At 38.8% G+C, this 14079-nt stretch overlaps 1 long non-coding RNA gene across 6 annotated transcripts; it reads left to right on the forward strand.

Annotated features, from left to right (window-relative positions):
* The first annotated feature begins 221 nt into the window (after positions 1-221).
* LOC143213090 (uncharacterized) lies at positions 222-6831 on the forward strand. Of its 6 annotated transcripts, XR_013009866.1 has the most exons (6): positions 222-434; positions 678-779; positions 940-1110; positions 1199-1253; positions 2418-2499; positions 2584-6831. It is a non-coding gene; the product is annotated as an uncharacterized LOC143213090 (long non-coding RNA). The 6 variants fall into 6 exon arrangements; XR_013009862.1 differs by having other exon boundaries at positions 222-1110; positions 2584-4320; positions 4425-6831; XR_013009863.1 differs by having other exon boundaries at positions 222-779.
* Positions 6832-14079: the final 7248 nt, after the last annotated feature.

Consider the following 14079-nt stretch of genomic DNA (forward strand, 5'->3'; position numbering starts at 1 on the left):
CGACCAAAAAAATTAATTTATACTTCCATCTATTTCGTGAATTCATTTTTGGGGTTATAAAAGTTCTTTTAAAAAGTGGACTACTAAAATGTTTTTTAATGTTCTCGAGTTATAAATCGACGAGTATGGTATTGATTATTGGAACGTTACCGACGTGTCTGTCCACCCTCCAAGGGGTAAACACACCCTCAAACAGGGTGGGGATTTAGTAGAGGCACGCTCGTTCGATTCGAATGGTTCTTTAACAATCAGTTTCTGTGGAACAGTCGGATTGCGCAGTACTTAGTGTCTTTGCGATGATTCAAAATTAAAGCTGAACGTGGTCACGATTTTTAAATAAATAAATGTCGAATACATTGTACGTGTTACGCTACCGGCTACGGGCCAAAAATTTGGAATCAATTGATGGTATGTCTTTAAGCTGAAAAGAATCGGTAAGTGATTCTAATCTTTCATGATTTGTATAAATAAATTTAAAACATCGGAACAACAAATTTTATAAAATGTATGACGAGTAGATTACGAATTTTATTCATTTTTAACAAAACAGTAAAAACATTTAAATAATTTAAAAATATAGTTGCATCATTTTTTCGAATCCTGTTACAATTATTAAGAAATTAAATGAATATTTACATGGCTCTAGTGACTTAAAATGAATGCATACAATTTTTAAGTTTAAGTATGCCCCGCAGTGGAGGGGAGAAGCAATTTTCTTAGATCGTGAAGATCCCGTTTTCTTAGATCAAGGCTTTACTATATTTTTAATTAATTTCATTGTAAGTATCATACGAACAAATGAAGAATTCATTGTCTTATATTATTGAATTAAAAATAGAAAGTTAATTGCAACACGCGTTTCATGGTAGAGTAAGCAATGATTATAATAGCGATTGAATTAACTGGCCATAAATTTGGATTTCTTCAATGCATACAAAGAGAAGCAGCGATGCGTATCGCGCGAATAGTGAGCATCTCGAGTGTACTGTGATCACGTTGCACATACACGAAATAATAGTGACTTGCACACAGTTACAATGTACACTCACGCGTTTACGGGATGCATACATTATGCATGCGCTGATGTTGAATGGATACGAAAGGAAAATGGTGAGACGAAACTACTATGTTATATAATACGCAAATTATTCTCCTGTACTTAACGTCTTCATATTTATGCTGTTCTGTTCAAATTAAGAGTGTGAAGAGCAAACACCGAGACCAAGCCTGCTGGAACCAATAACGTGGACCAAGTAAGTGATCGATGCATAGTGTTTGCAAAATAAAAATTCTTTTTTTAAAATATGTAAAACAGTTATTTTATATATTTTTCAAAATGTACAATAAGGATTTTATTTTTTTTAAATATTCAAAATAGGTATTTTCTTTTTTTAAATATGTAAAATAGGTATTTTCTCTTGTTTTAAATTTGTAAAATGTAGGTATTTTATTTTTTAAAAATGAAAAAATATGAACAATTTGTATACATTGCATGAAAGTTAAAAATTAGATCTTTTCAGAATTGAATGTTGATTATGGCCTAATTTAATCATGATTGCAATATACAGGGTGAGTCCGAAGAAACAGAACACCTAAATATCTCCGTTAGTTTTCGTTGTACAAAAAAACTTCGTTTAGCGTTTAGTTGTTAGTGTAAATTGAAATTGAAAAATTGAAGTTGAAGTTGAAGGGTTGATATTGAAATTGACGTTGAAATTGAAGAGTTGAAATTGAAGTTGAAATGGAAGAGTAAAAATTGAAGTTGAAGGGTTGATATTGAAATTGACGTTGAAATTGAAGAGTTGAAATTGAAAAATTAAAGTGGAAATTGAAGTTGAAATAGAAAAATCGACGTTGAATTTGAAGAGTTGAAATTGAAATGGAAAAGTAGAAATTGAAGTTGAAATGGAAGAGTTGAAATTGAAGTTGAAATGGAAGAGTTGAAATTAAAGTTGCAATTGAAAAATTGAAGTTGAAAATGAAGTTGAAGAGTTGATATTGAAAAATTAACATTGAAATTGAAATTGATGTTAGCGTTTACTTATTTGTGTAACATCTTAGTACGACAGTAATGGTGTTTTAGTTATTTAAATTGAAATATCTCGTGAACTACTAACTTTTCGACATACATAGGTTAGTACTTTTTTATAACGAATGTCCAGTTGCATCGATTGATGTATTAAAAAATACCTCATTCCGTTTATAAAATATCGATGACCTTGAAATCTAATAAAAAAATGACCTCGAAAATTGTTTCCCTTACACCGTTACATGTGGCCCTTCAAACAGTGTAACTTTGTCCTAAAAAGTTTTTTTATACAACGAAGAGTAACGGAGATATTTAAGTGTTCTTTTTCTTCGGACTCACCCTGTATACCAGACAAATGATCAAGCTAATAAATATTTTATTTTGACAGTTCATTTGGATAAGGACCAGCAAACAATCGCATTCTCGAGGACAAAAACGCCATCTTCCCAACGCGCCCTAAAGGAAGCAAGGTACTGCTGATGCAATGATTGCAAGCTTTGATTTAATCCCGTCACCGGTTCCCTTGGTACCAAGGCTTTTATCTTTATCTCTAGTTCGCACGATGCTAACGGTACTGAATTTCCCGAGGATCACTGGTCTTAACAGAGGATGCAAATTCGCCCGATGTACCCTCGGAATTCGATAGCGCTTCCGGTTTCTCTAGTCCGGCTCGCCTAAGTCCTGTGTGCTCAACGGCATTCATAGTACCATTCATACAGACCTGGGTGAAACACTATTTCAGCTAGTAAATATTTTAATTGAAATCATACGTCCACTCTTGAAAATAAAATATTTGATTTGGTAGTATTTTCAAAATAATAACTAAAATAGTATTTTATCTGTAGGATTCTCAAAATAGTAATAATTGAATTTGTCTCTTTACAACGGTATTTTTAAATACTTCAAATGTTTTTACTGTTCTGCATTTGATCTATGTATTCTTATTTGCCATAAACCCAAATTAAATGAATGAATAAATTTAATAAATATTTATTAGATGTGTGAAAGGGGATATATTTAACAAATATTCCTTAAATAAATTAATAAAAATACATATACATTTTTACTATAAAAATGTAAGCTCTGTCCTATGAATGTATAATTTTATAAAATTGAATCGTGCGAAAACGAAGCTACGAAATTTTTATTAAAATTGAAAAATGAACTGTTCAACAATCGGCCGAGCCTATCGCGAAAATACACGCACAGTTTCACAAAAGGAAATGACGTGCGGACAATCACCGCTTTTCTTTTTCTGTCATCCATGTTGATCAACCGTGTCCCATATCGGACCAGCCACGAGGAGCTTGCGAAACGTTTTACTCAGAATCACAGAGTCCGTGTAGCGTACTTGAAATTTCTGTACATATAAGACCCGATGGAAAGTAAGCAAACACGATCAGCTGGACTTTTGTGAAGTCATTTCACAAACATTACGCACGACTATCGATCAAAAAACAATACGTCGTAAAAGTTCAAGTTGTTCGGTGCAATTCTAAAAAAGTTTTTTGTTTTTAAAGTGTCTCCACTTAATTTTGTCCCCGAAATGCATTCACGTATCTAATATTGTTCAAAGGTTCATTTTAATCGAATCGAATGAAGCGGAATACTTTCTGCGCGTTTCACTGCTTTTATTACGGCGAATTGATGCTGCGCGAAAGTTCGTGGCCACTACATCTCCAAGATTTACGGGATTTATTGGATTATCGTCGGTTACTTTTAAGCGGTGAAACGTCTCGGACTTTAACGCCTCAGCAACGGTCATAAAACGCGGACTTTCGCATGCATCTGCCATCTCTCGATGGCAAAAGACTGCTCTCTCCCTTGGAGAGAAAAGCGATAAAGATCAGCTGGTAAAATCTATTTAAATAAAGTAAGGTGGAGTGGGGTAAGTTCGTCTACGGGGCAAATAAGTTAATTGGTTATTTTTATTACAATATGACCGAAATTTCTCTAGCTTGTATTTATTAATGTAGTGTAAGGTAATATGAACTATTCTACATAGATGTCGCCCAGCTATAAAGGTGTTTTCTTCGCTTAAATCAACCAATGACAAACAGTCACGTGCAAGGTACACGTGCAACTTTGAGGTTAGCCTGAACGTGCAATAGTTTACAAGTTATTAATATATTCTGTGTTGTTATTTTAGGTAAATACAACAAATATTGATGTGAGTTTACATTAAATAAACCGTTTTTACTGCATTTTTTTTAATTTATTGAGAAAAACACTAAGATGATCTTGCCCCGTAAGTATTACTACACGGGGCAAGTCCGTACTATCACGGTGGGGTAAGTGCGTACCGTATGGGTAACTATAAAACTAAACAATATATTTAATCCAATAAGAAGCATTTTTTAGCAGGCTTGATAATAATTCTTTTGTTGTCCCGTAGCATTTGAAACAAATTGGGCCACTACTCTCCCTTCGACAGAATCAGTGTATGTAATCTGATAGGGGAATAGAAACGGAGAGATCTTAGCCACAGAAAATCACGAAGCGTTTTCTCGGTTGGGGAGCAAGCTTAATTGCGCGGATCCCGTTCTAACGAAGTTGCGGGAAGAAGTTAATAAACCTCGAGTTGAGCAATCAACGCCGATCCATCAGTTATACTCGGCTGCGTGAAACGTTCCGTAGCGTGGAAGAAGCGGCCTGTCGTTACCGCAGCCACTGGTCAGCGAGAAATCTTTATCTAGCCAGGTCTGCGATCGTAGATCTCGGGTGTCCCTTCAGCAACGCTGGTCCGTCACCTGTCGCAATCGCAGAATCGATCGGATCGAGCCACGGCGAGCGCAACAAGCGGGGATTCTTTGACCGGCGCGCCGAAGAAGGAGCAGAAGAAGAAGAATACGAAAAAGAAGAAGAACTGGAAAGCAATTTATAACGCTATAGATACAGGCAGAGATGTTACGGTATATGTAACAAACTGATTTTCATGCAAAATATAAATATTCTGCATTGATTGTGGAAACCAGGAATACAATAAAAATGTTACGTTAGAAACAACATTACAATATTCTTGGATTTTTCGAATCTATCGGGTTGGCAAGAAATTGTCATAATTCTTTATTCTTTTTTTCAAAAGATCGTAGGGGTAAACTTTACTCTACCGCAGCGGTTTCCAACCGGTGAGGCGCCAAAATTTTTAATAAAAAATTAATGTTCATACCATAATATCTAAAAATAAATAAACTTCATGTCGTAACGTAACAGTACAAATTCAGTGAAGTACTGTTAATTTTTACTTTTCTTACAGTTTTATACATTCATTTAATCCCTATTAAAAGATTATCCGCAGCTGAAGATTTTAAAAATGACGCCTTTGCAAACGCTCCGTTTCTGTTCGGCGAATCGTATGCAAAACAGTTGCGACAAATTCCGCTTGCTGATAATACAGTTGGAAGAAGAATTAATGATATATCTGAAAATATTTGCGATCAATTAGTTTCTCGGCTGCGTACTTCGAAATTCTCCATTCAAGTAGATGAGACAACTGATATAGCTAAAGATGCCCATTTAATTGCACACGTTCGATATATGTTGCGGAAAATATATATTAGAAGATATATTATTTTGCAAACCCATTCCTGGGAAGACCACATCCATTCAGATGTTTAATATAATAGACAGTTTTTTTGACAAAAACGAAATAACGTGGAATAATTGCATTGGCCAAAAAGAAAGCACCACATGTTATCTAGACGCACTGTATGCTTCACAGAGCAGCTATAGTGTCAAAACATATGAGCGAGGAACTGAACAACATTTTTACGAAAGTTATAAAAATTATAAACTACATTAAGAACAGTGTTTTGAGAGCTAGGTTGTTTGCAAAGCTGTGTGTTGATATGGGGGAGCTAATTATACCTCACTTCAGTATTATTGCGAAGTTCGCTGGCTATCTCGTACAAAAGTGATTCAAAGGGTGTTTCAGCTCAAAGAAGAAACAGCAACCTTTCTCAAAGAAAACCACCATGAAGAGGCACATTTGTGGACAAACGATAATTTTATTGTTAAACTTGCCTATTTGGTTGAAATTTTTGAAAAATTGAGCGGTTTAAATAAATCAATGCAGGGATCACAAATGCATCCGCTTGTTCAAAAAGACAAAGTAAAAGCTTTCATTAAAAAGCTGGAGTTATGGAAATCAAATTTACAAAAGAATGAGTTGGATATGTTGTCACTTTCAAAAGATTTCTGGGACACAGCCAATATCGAAGCGAACAAAAATCTTTTAATCGAACACTTGGATGGTTCAGTGGTGCATTTTTCAAATTATTTCAAAGACCTCGATTTCTCAAAGGTTTTGTGCATACAGAATCCATTTATCGACGATCAAGAAGACGAATTTCAGCTGACAACCATCGAAAAGGAAAAATTGATAGAATTATCATGCGACAGCTCACTGAAACAAAAGTTTCAAAGTGAAACCATAATTCAATTTTGGGTGAATATTAGTGGAGAGTATGAATCTTTGTATATTGCAAAAGCAATGCATGTGCTTCTACCGTTTGTAACGTCTTATTTATGCAAAACAAGCTTTTCGGCACTGGCTGCAATGAAAACCAAATATCGAACCAGGTTAATAGCCGAAAAAGAGTTACGAGTGGCACTCTCCACATTGTCCCCAAGATTCGATAAACTTTGTGCCAATAAACAACAACACTCGCATTAAATTTTGATGCATTAGATGTAGTTTGATTAGTAATTTAATGTAAAAATAAATATGCATGTTCCTATTGTTATAGCAAAACCTTGTTATTATTTTGTTAATTGTAATTTTCAATATTTTAAAACGTGTCTATATTATTATATCGATTAGAAGATAGGGAGGCGCGGAAAAAAATTTTTTTTAGGGAGGCATAGTAGCATAAAGGTTGGAAACCGCTGCTCTACCAGACTCAAAATTAGTAACTTTCTCCTACGAATTATAATGTATTCGGTATGTAATCCAGTAGATTTGTACCCGGCGCGGATGCAGACCGAAGTTTCGATCCTGTGGGATCAGTAGTTGAGGAGCTATGGTCTCCTACACCTACTCATTTTTGTCGGGAATGCATAAAATCCACATTCCGTGGTTCATCCTGTACTAGACTAGAAACATTCAGGCAGTTTGATCAGCAAGTTTCATTTAGAAAAACAGGTTGCGTTTATTTGTTACTGTTCAAAATCGGGCATTTCGTATGCGACAACCTGATGGCACGTCACGCGGAGAAATTGTCCTCCTTTCTGACCGCCATTTCTCGATCAACGTCGAAAGGAAGACAGTTAGCTTCAGTCGATCGTGACATAATTCGAGGATCGGGGAAGCAAAAGCGAACGAAAAGGAAACGAAGTGGAACCGTGCCGTCACGATGAAAAGTGTAACATTATCTGCATTCGTGAGAAGAGGGGGTAGGTTGTCGTTGACTAACTGCGGGAACTGGCAGACCCGCTTCGTTAGGAGATTAACTTGGCAATTAAACGAACCCCGGAGCAGCGCGCTCGCGATCTTCTCTTTTCGCGATTCGATCGAGTCACGTGTAGCAGAACCAGGAATGGCGAGAAAGTAACCATGATTAGGGGGATCGTTATCCGGATCGCACCGAACCGAACTGGAAAAATGGATTCGCCACGGGACGAGTGCTATCGGAAATCTCTGTTACAACGTTATTAATTAGAAATATGGCTGGACATCGTGGAACACGATTCAAATAATTACTACCACTCCCGCATTTTAACACCTCCGGCACTGGAATTCTTTTTATGTCGCCCACGGTTCAGCAGTTTGTCGACGCATTGTTCTACACATTCTATTTGTTGCTCTAAAATCAATTGTCGGTGTTTTGCTATCCAAGTTAGCTCCAGTACCAGAAATGTTTGTTTCATTTACCTTTTTCCTAATTTTTTGGGACACTGGACCATCACTGTTCGGGGCCCTACCCAACTGAACCAAATTAACTCGAGCACCAACAATTTTTATGTAATTTATAATTTCCTAATTTTGGGGCCCCATAGGCTAACACTGTTTGAGGGTCTGCCCAATTAACCCAAATTAGCTCAAGTACCTTATATAATATTTTTGAATAGCACAACTAATGGCACTAATGGCGCACACAACAGTGAATTATTTCAGAATTTTTTAATTACATTTCAGAATTAAAATTGCCGAATTTATGATAATCCCAATATTTTTACACATTAACAATCACGATGAGATACAAACACCATAACGATATTACGGCGGTACTCTGAAGACTTGTGGGACCTGAAGGTCCATGTCAAGAAGAACCTCCCGAAAAGGCCAGCATCAAATCGAGTTCATCTCTCGGGTACTCACCACTGGCGTGTTCCCTAGTTCCTCCGGTCAGTTACCCCGTTCTGTTCTTCCTGTGTATTCCCTTTCCACTTCGACGAACGGTCCACTTAACACAGAGGCACACACAGGGCGCACAGGACACACTGCGGGAAGGACGCACGGACACACACACACACACGCGCGCGCGCGCGCGTACACACTTGTATTCTCACTTTCCTCGTCGACTTAGAAATTTAGTGGAATCGAGAATTCCACCAGCACACGCGAGGACCTAATCCAGACAATGAGGAGGCTGGAGGAGCCCCCCGCTCGATAAATACGAGAACCGGACACCGTTCTTTATCGCGACGACTTTCTCGCCGGGTCGCGTAAATAATTCTGCGGAGCAGACGACCCTCCGCACGTTCCCCTCTCCGTCTCCGAAGCCCCGACACGTTAAATCGTGCAGAAATCCAGGTTGGACGTGCACCGACCTGAAGCCGCAGAATCAGCGTCCCTGACCCGCTCAACCGGCGGCCTCGATGAATCACTCGGCCAGCAGATCTTCAGGAAGACAATCGACGAAACTTCTCAGCCGGCTGGACGCGCTCGAGAGAACTTCGGCCCCGATTCCCGATTCACTGTTCTATCCACACGAGAAAATTATGTGTTGGGAATCGCGGCGGCCGCGATTATGTCAAGATAACTCGGGCCTTGAACAACCACTTTCTTCTTGAGTCATGTGTCCGCGATACCGACGATGACGTTCCGAAATTATGCGCGTTTTCCAGTCTCCGTTCGCGCAGTACTTCAAATAGGCTTGACTGTTTTCCGGTTCGTTAGGGGTGCAGAGCTGGAGCCATTTGGTAACCGGGTTTGTCCAAAATGTTTTATGAACATCCGATGACAGGCTTCGTTGTTTACCAATTTTTTAGAATTGTGAGTTTTATTTTGAAAATGATTATTGGGGTTGAAGAGTTGATGGGTTGAAAGGTTGCCAGAAAGATTGTCAATGTTGCAACCAGGTTCGTCCAAAATGTTTTACGAACATTCGATGACAGGCTTCGTTGTTTACCAATTTTTTAGAATTGTGAGTTTCATTTTGAAAATGATTATTGGGGTTGAAGAGTTGTAGGGTTGAAAGGTTGCCAGAAAGATTGTCAATGTTGCAACCAGGTTCGACCAAAATGTTTTACGAACATTCGATGACAGGCTTCGTTGTTTACCAATTTTTTAGAATTGTGAGTTTCATTTTGAAAATGATTATTGGGGTTGAAGAGTTGCAGGGTTGAAAGGTTGCCAGAAAGATTGTCAATGTTGCAACCAGGTTCGTCCAAAATGTTTTATGAACATCCGATGACAGGCTTCGTTGTTTACCAATTCTTCAGAACTGTGAGAGTTTTATTTTGAAAATGATGATTGGGGTTGAAGAGTTGAAGGGTTGAAAGGTTGCCAAAAAGATTGCCAATGTTGCAACCAGGTTCGTCCAAAATGTTTTATGAACATTCGATGACAGGCTTCGTTGTTTACCAATTTTTTAGAATTGTGAGTTTCATTTTGAAAATGATTATTGGGGTTGAAGAGTTGCAGGGTTGAAAGGTTGCCAGAAAGATTGTCAATGTTGCAACCAGGTTCGTCCAAAATGTTTTATGAACATCCGATGACAGGCTTCGTTGTTTACCAATTCTTCAGAACTGTGAGAGTTTTATTTTGAAAATGATTATTGGGGTTGAAGAGTTGCAGGGTTGAAAGGTTGCCAGAAAGATTGTCAATGTTGCAACCAGGTTCGTCCAAAATGTTTTATGAACATCCGATGACAGGCTTCGTTGTTTACCAATTTTTCAGTATTGTGGAGGGGTTTATTTTGAAAATGATTATTAGGGTTGAAAGGTTGAAGCGTTGAGGGGTTGCCAGTCTAAATGGTTTGTAAATACTGCGAACAATTTGTAAACATTGTTTAGCAGTGTAATGTTGCTTATTTTTAAAATGTTTATTAGGGGTTGAAGAATTGAAGGGTTGCTAGTCTAGAAGGCTTGTCAATATAGCAACCAGTTTTGTCCAAAATGTTTTATGGACATTCGATGACAGGTTTTATTGCTTACCAATCAATCAAATGAAAATAATTATTAGAGTTAAAGAGTTGAAAGGTTGCCGGTCTAGAGGGGTTGTCGATATTGCAACCAAATTTGTGGAAAAATTTTTAGCTACATTTGATGGCAGATTTCACTGCTTGCCAATTTTTTAGCATTGTGGAGTGATTGATTTTGGAAATTCTTATTAAGGTTGAAGGGTTACTAGTCTAGAAGGCTTGTAATATTGCAACCAGTTTTGAGGAAAATGTTTTATGAACATTGAAATGTTGCTTATTTTGAAAATGTTTATTAGTGTTGAAGGATTGTCAGTCTGGTAGGGAATGTGCAGTAAAAAGCTTATCGCTATAGCAATCAATTTCGTTGGAAATGTTCCTTGAATATTTCATAATTCTGAACATTCGATACGAGATTTTATAAAAGTATTTTTCACTTTATCCGAACAACAATACTATATTGATTTAAATACTCCACAATTTTTGAATTGAAGAGAAAATGGTTAATTTCAAACATTTTTTTCAATTTGAATAATTGTGGAATGTCTATCAGGATTGAATGTAATTAATTGTTAATATTTACTGGAATGTTTCAAAGAATTTCAAGATGGCATTTCAAGAAAGTGTTTGTAGTCATTCATCACTTCATTAAAATATTGAATTTGTTTAGATATCTTTAGAATAAGGAAACTCGTCTTTATAATCTAAATAATTGCAAAATAAGAAATTTGACACCGGTTCGTTCCATAACTGTCACTGTCTATTAGTAAGATCGAGTGTAATTGATAGTCAATATCCCGAAAAAAGCCATAATCAAAAGATTAAAAATGTTTTATAAAAACAACACATTACATGCGTGTATACTCTGCCGTAATTGTGAATGGTAGCTAAAACTAGCAGCACAAAGTTAATTGGCAATGAATCCAAAACTTCTCCTTTCCCAATGAATTGTTCAATAATTCATGAAACTTGGAATTCTTGAATCGGATTAACACGATTTTTAACGATCTCAGATCGATCTAGATCAACCACAGAACACCCTTCGGTACGATTTATGTAACCAGCACAATTATTTTGATTGTTAAACCATTATTATCTGGATCTCTGATCCAAACTCAATCCCATTTGCGCGATCCAGAAACTACAAAATCACTCGCTCACTTTCACACAGCGAACTTTCGGCGACAAGTGATCTACGTCTGCTAGATCGACGTTGATCAAGAACACTCGAAGAGTCGATAATCTTCCGGCAACCGTTGATTCGAGTTGCCCAGCCGTTTCCTGTCGAGATAGCTCAGCTGATCGAGGAGTCCGGAGGAGGAGCAAACCTGTTGATCCTTTCGATGATTCTCGCCGGGTTGACAGGCTGCGGAGCCCATGGAAGGCCGGCAATTTGCCCCGGGGAGCGTCGCCGAGGCAGATTTCATCAAACGATATTTTCGCTCGATCTGGCCGTGGTGGTAATTTATTTGCGGTTTAAAGGAAGCCACTGCACCGGTGTGCGGTGTGCTGGATCGTTGCGGATAAGATCTCTGCGGTGCGATGCTCCAGCCGCAGGCCGGGATTAGTCAATCGCAGTTTGAATTACACTTTCGTGGCCGGTTGTCTAGAAACGGAGTCTCGCGGTGCCGGCCAAACTTGGCCATCCGGCTCCTGGGATTTCCAATTTCGAACTGGCCGCCGGTGATCGCGGGCCAGAAGAAGCTTTCGTAGGATCGCTGACGGGTGATTAGGAGCGAACCGATTACCGAGTTGCTTTACCGTAATCCGGGCTAACCGCGAGCTCCACTTCCTCCTGCAACCTCTTTCCTCGCGATTGGCTCTGCGGATTTCCGAACTGAGGAAAGGGGACATCCAACACAGAGGCGATGAAGCTTGTTGGGAGTTTGTATCGATCCAGTAATTGTTTATCTCATCAACGATCGAGTTGTCTAGAAGGATCTCCGAACCATCATGTCTATGATCAACCTGGGTCTAGATAAGAGAGGCCACTCGGCGGAGACGATGAAGCTTGTTGGGAGTTTGTACCGATCCAGTAATTGTTTATTTCAATGGTTAAATAACAGGCACTATCAAATTGTCTAGAAGGATCTCCGAACCACCATGTCTATGATCAGCCTGAGTCTAGATAAGAGAGGCCACTCGGCGAAGACGAAGAAACTTGTTAGGAGTTTGTATCGATCCAGTAATTGTTTATTTCAATGGTTAAATAACCGGCACTATCAAATTGTCGAGAAGGATCTCCGAATCACAGAATATATCTATGATCAGTCTAGGTCTAGCCAAGTCCCTTAGGTCTAACTGCATGCTGGAAATCTAAATCCAGAATTTCAAGTCTGGGATTTGAAGTCCGGAAGTTGAGTAGCTTGTAGATCGTTCCCGAGAGGCAAGCGTGTAGATCCCAGGGCGCCGGTGGATCCCACGCAGTATCAAAACATGTTCCGATCGAGCAGGCGCGCGCGCGAGGGCCCGCTAGAAGGATCTCCGAATCACTATGTCCGCGATCAGCCTAGGTCTAAGTCCCTTGGGTGTCTAACTCTCTGCTGGGTGTCTAAATCCGGGATTTCAAGTCTGAGATTTCAAGTCCGGAAGTTGAATAGCTTGTAGATCGTTTCCTGAGAGGCAAGCACGTGGATCCCAATGCAGGATCAAAACATGTTCCGATCGAGGCAGGAGCCCGCGCGTTTTCGAGCGTGTCTCGATCGATCGCATGAATCGATTCCGGGTTGGCGAACGAGGAAGACTTCCGGGTCCAGGTACCGGAGCACGTGGTACCCTAAGTGGTTGGTGGGATCGGTGACGAAAGCACGATCCAGCGGATGATCGCGGTACCGGACGGATCGGAAGCTCGTCGAAGTGTAAACCGAACGCACGGCACAGGTAAGAGAGGTTTTCGAGCAACTACGAGCCGGCCAGAAGGCGGCGTGTCTTTCTCCCCTGCACCGTGCATCAACACAAGGAGAGAGGGAAACGGTGAAACGATGCTCGGAGGTGGGGTGTAGTGCAAAAACCCGGCGGGAGGGGAGACCGTAGGTGATCGCGATAGATTCGCGATCCTTCGGATCGGGAGTCTGTTGCGGAGCGCGACGCACGGGGCTCCATAACGCCGAAAAGATGGTCACAGGACGATCAAAGCCATATTCATTTGGCTATATACAAACAATTACATTTATAATATGACATACTGATAGATCATCTATTTTTCACTCAACAACTAAACTCAATAGCAATAACTAGACTGTGGATGTTCAAGCAATTTTCAATTTTTCTAGACAAATTTTAAGAACGTGGTGTCAAATAAAATTCTATTCTCATTGGTAATAGCATTTGTAGAACCAAAATAAATAAAAATCGTACTAAATTCATTTGCTTGGTAAATATTGTAGCGCACTTTTATAATAATATACTGATCAGAACATCTTTCTTTCACTTCATAACTAAACTCAATAGCAATGACCAATTTTGAACCCAGATGACATCGATTATTTTTTACCGATTCCACAGGAGTATTTTTGTCATAAATGCATAGAATTCAGTCTATTAATGACTGTTATAATTAGGCTGCAGATGTTTATGCATCTTCAACTTTTATTAACAAATTTTGAGAAAGTGTCACGCGATAAGATACTATTTTTCATGCAAACAGCCTTTGTAGATCCAAAATAAATAAAAATCTTACTAAATTCT

The sequence above is a fragment of the Lasioglossum baleicum genome, chromosome 10, assembly GCF_051020765.1.
Source record: "Lasioglossum baleicum chromosome 10, iyLasBale1, whole genome shotgun sequence".
Classification (NCBI taxonomy): Eukaryota; Metazoa; Arthropoda; class Insecta; order Hymenoptera; family Halictidae; genus Lasioglossum; species Lasioglossum baleicum.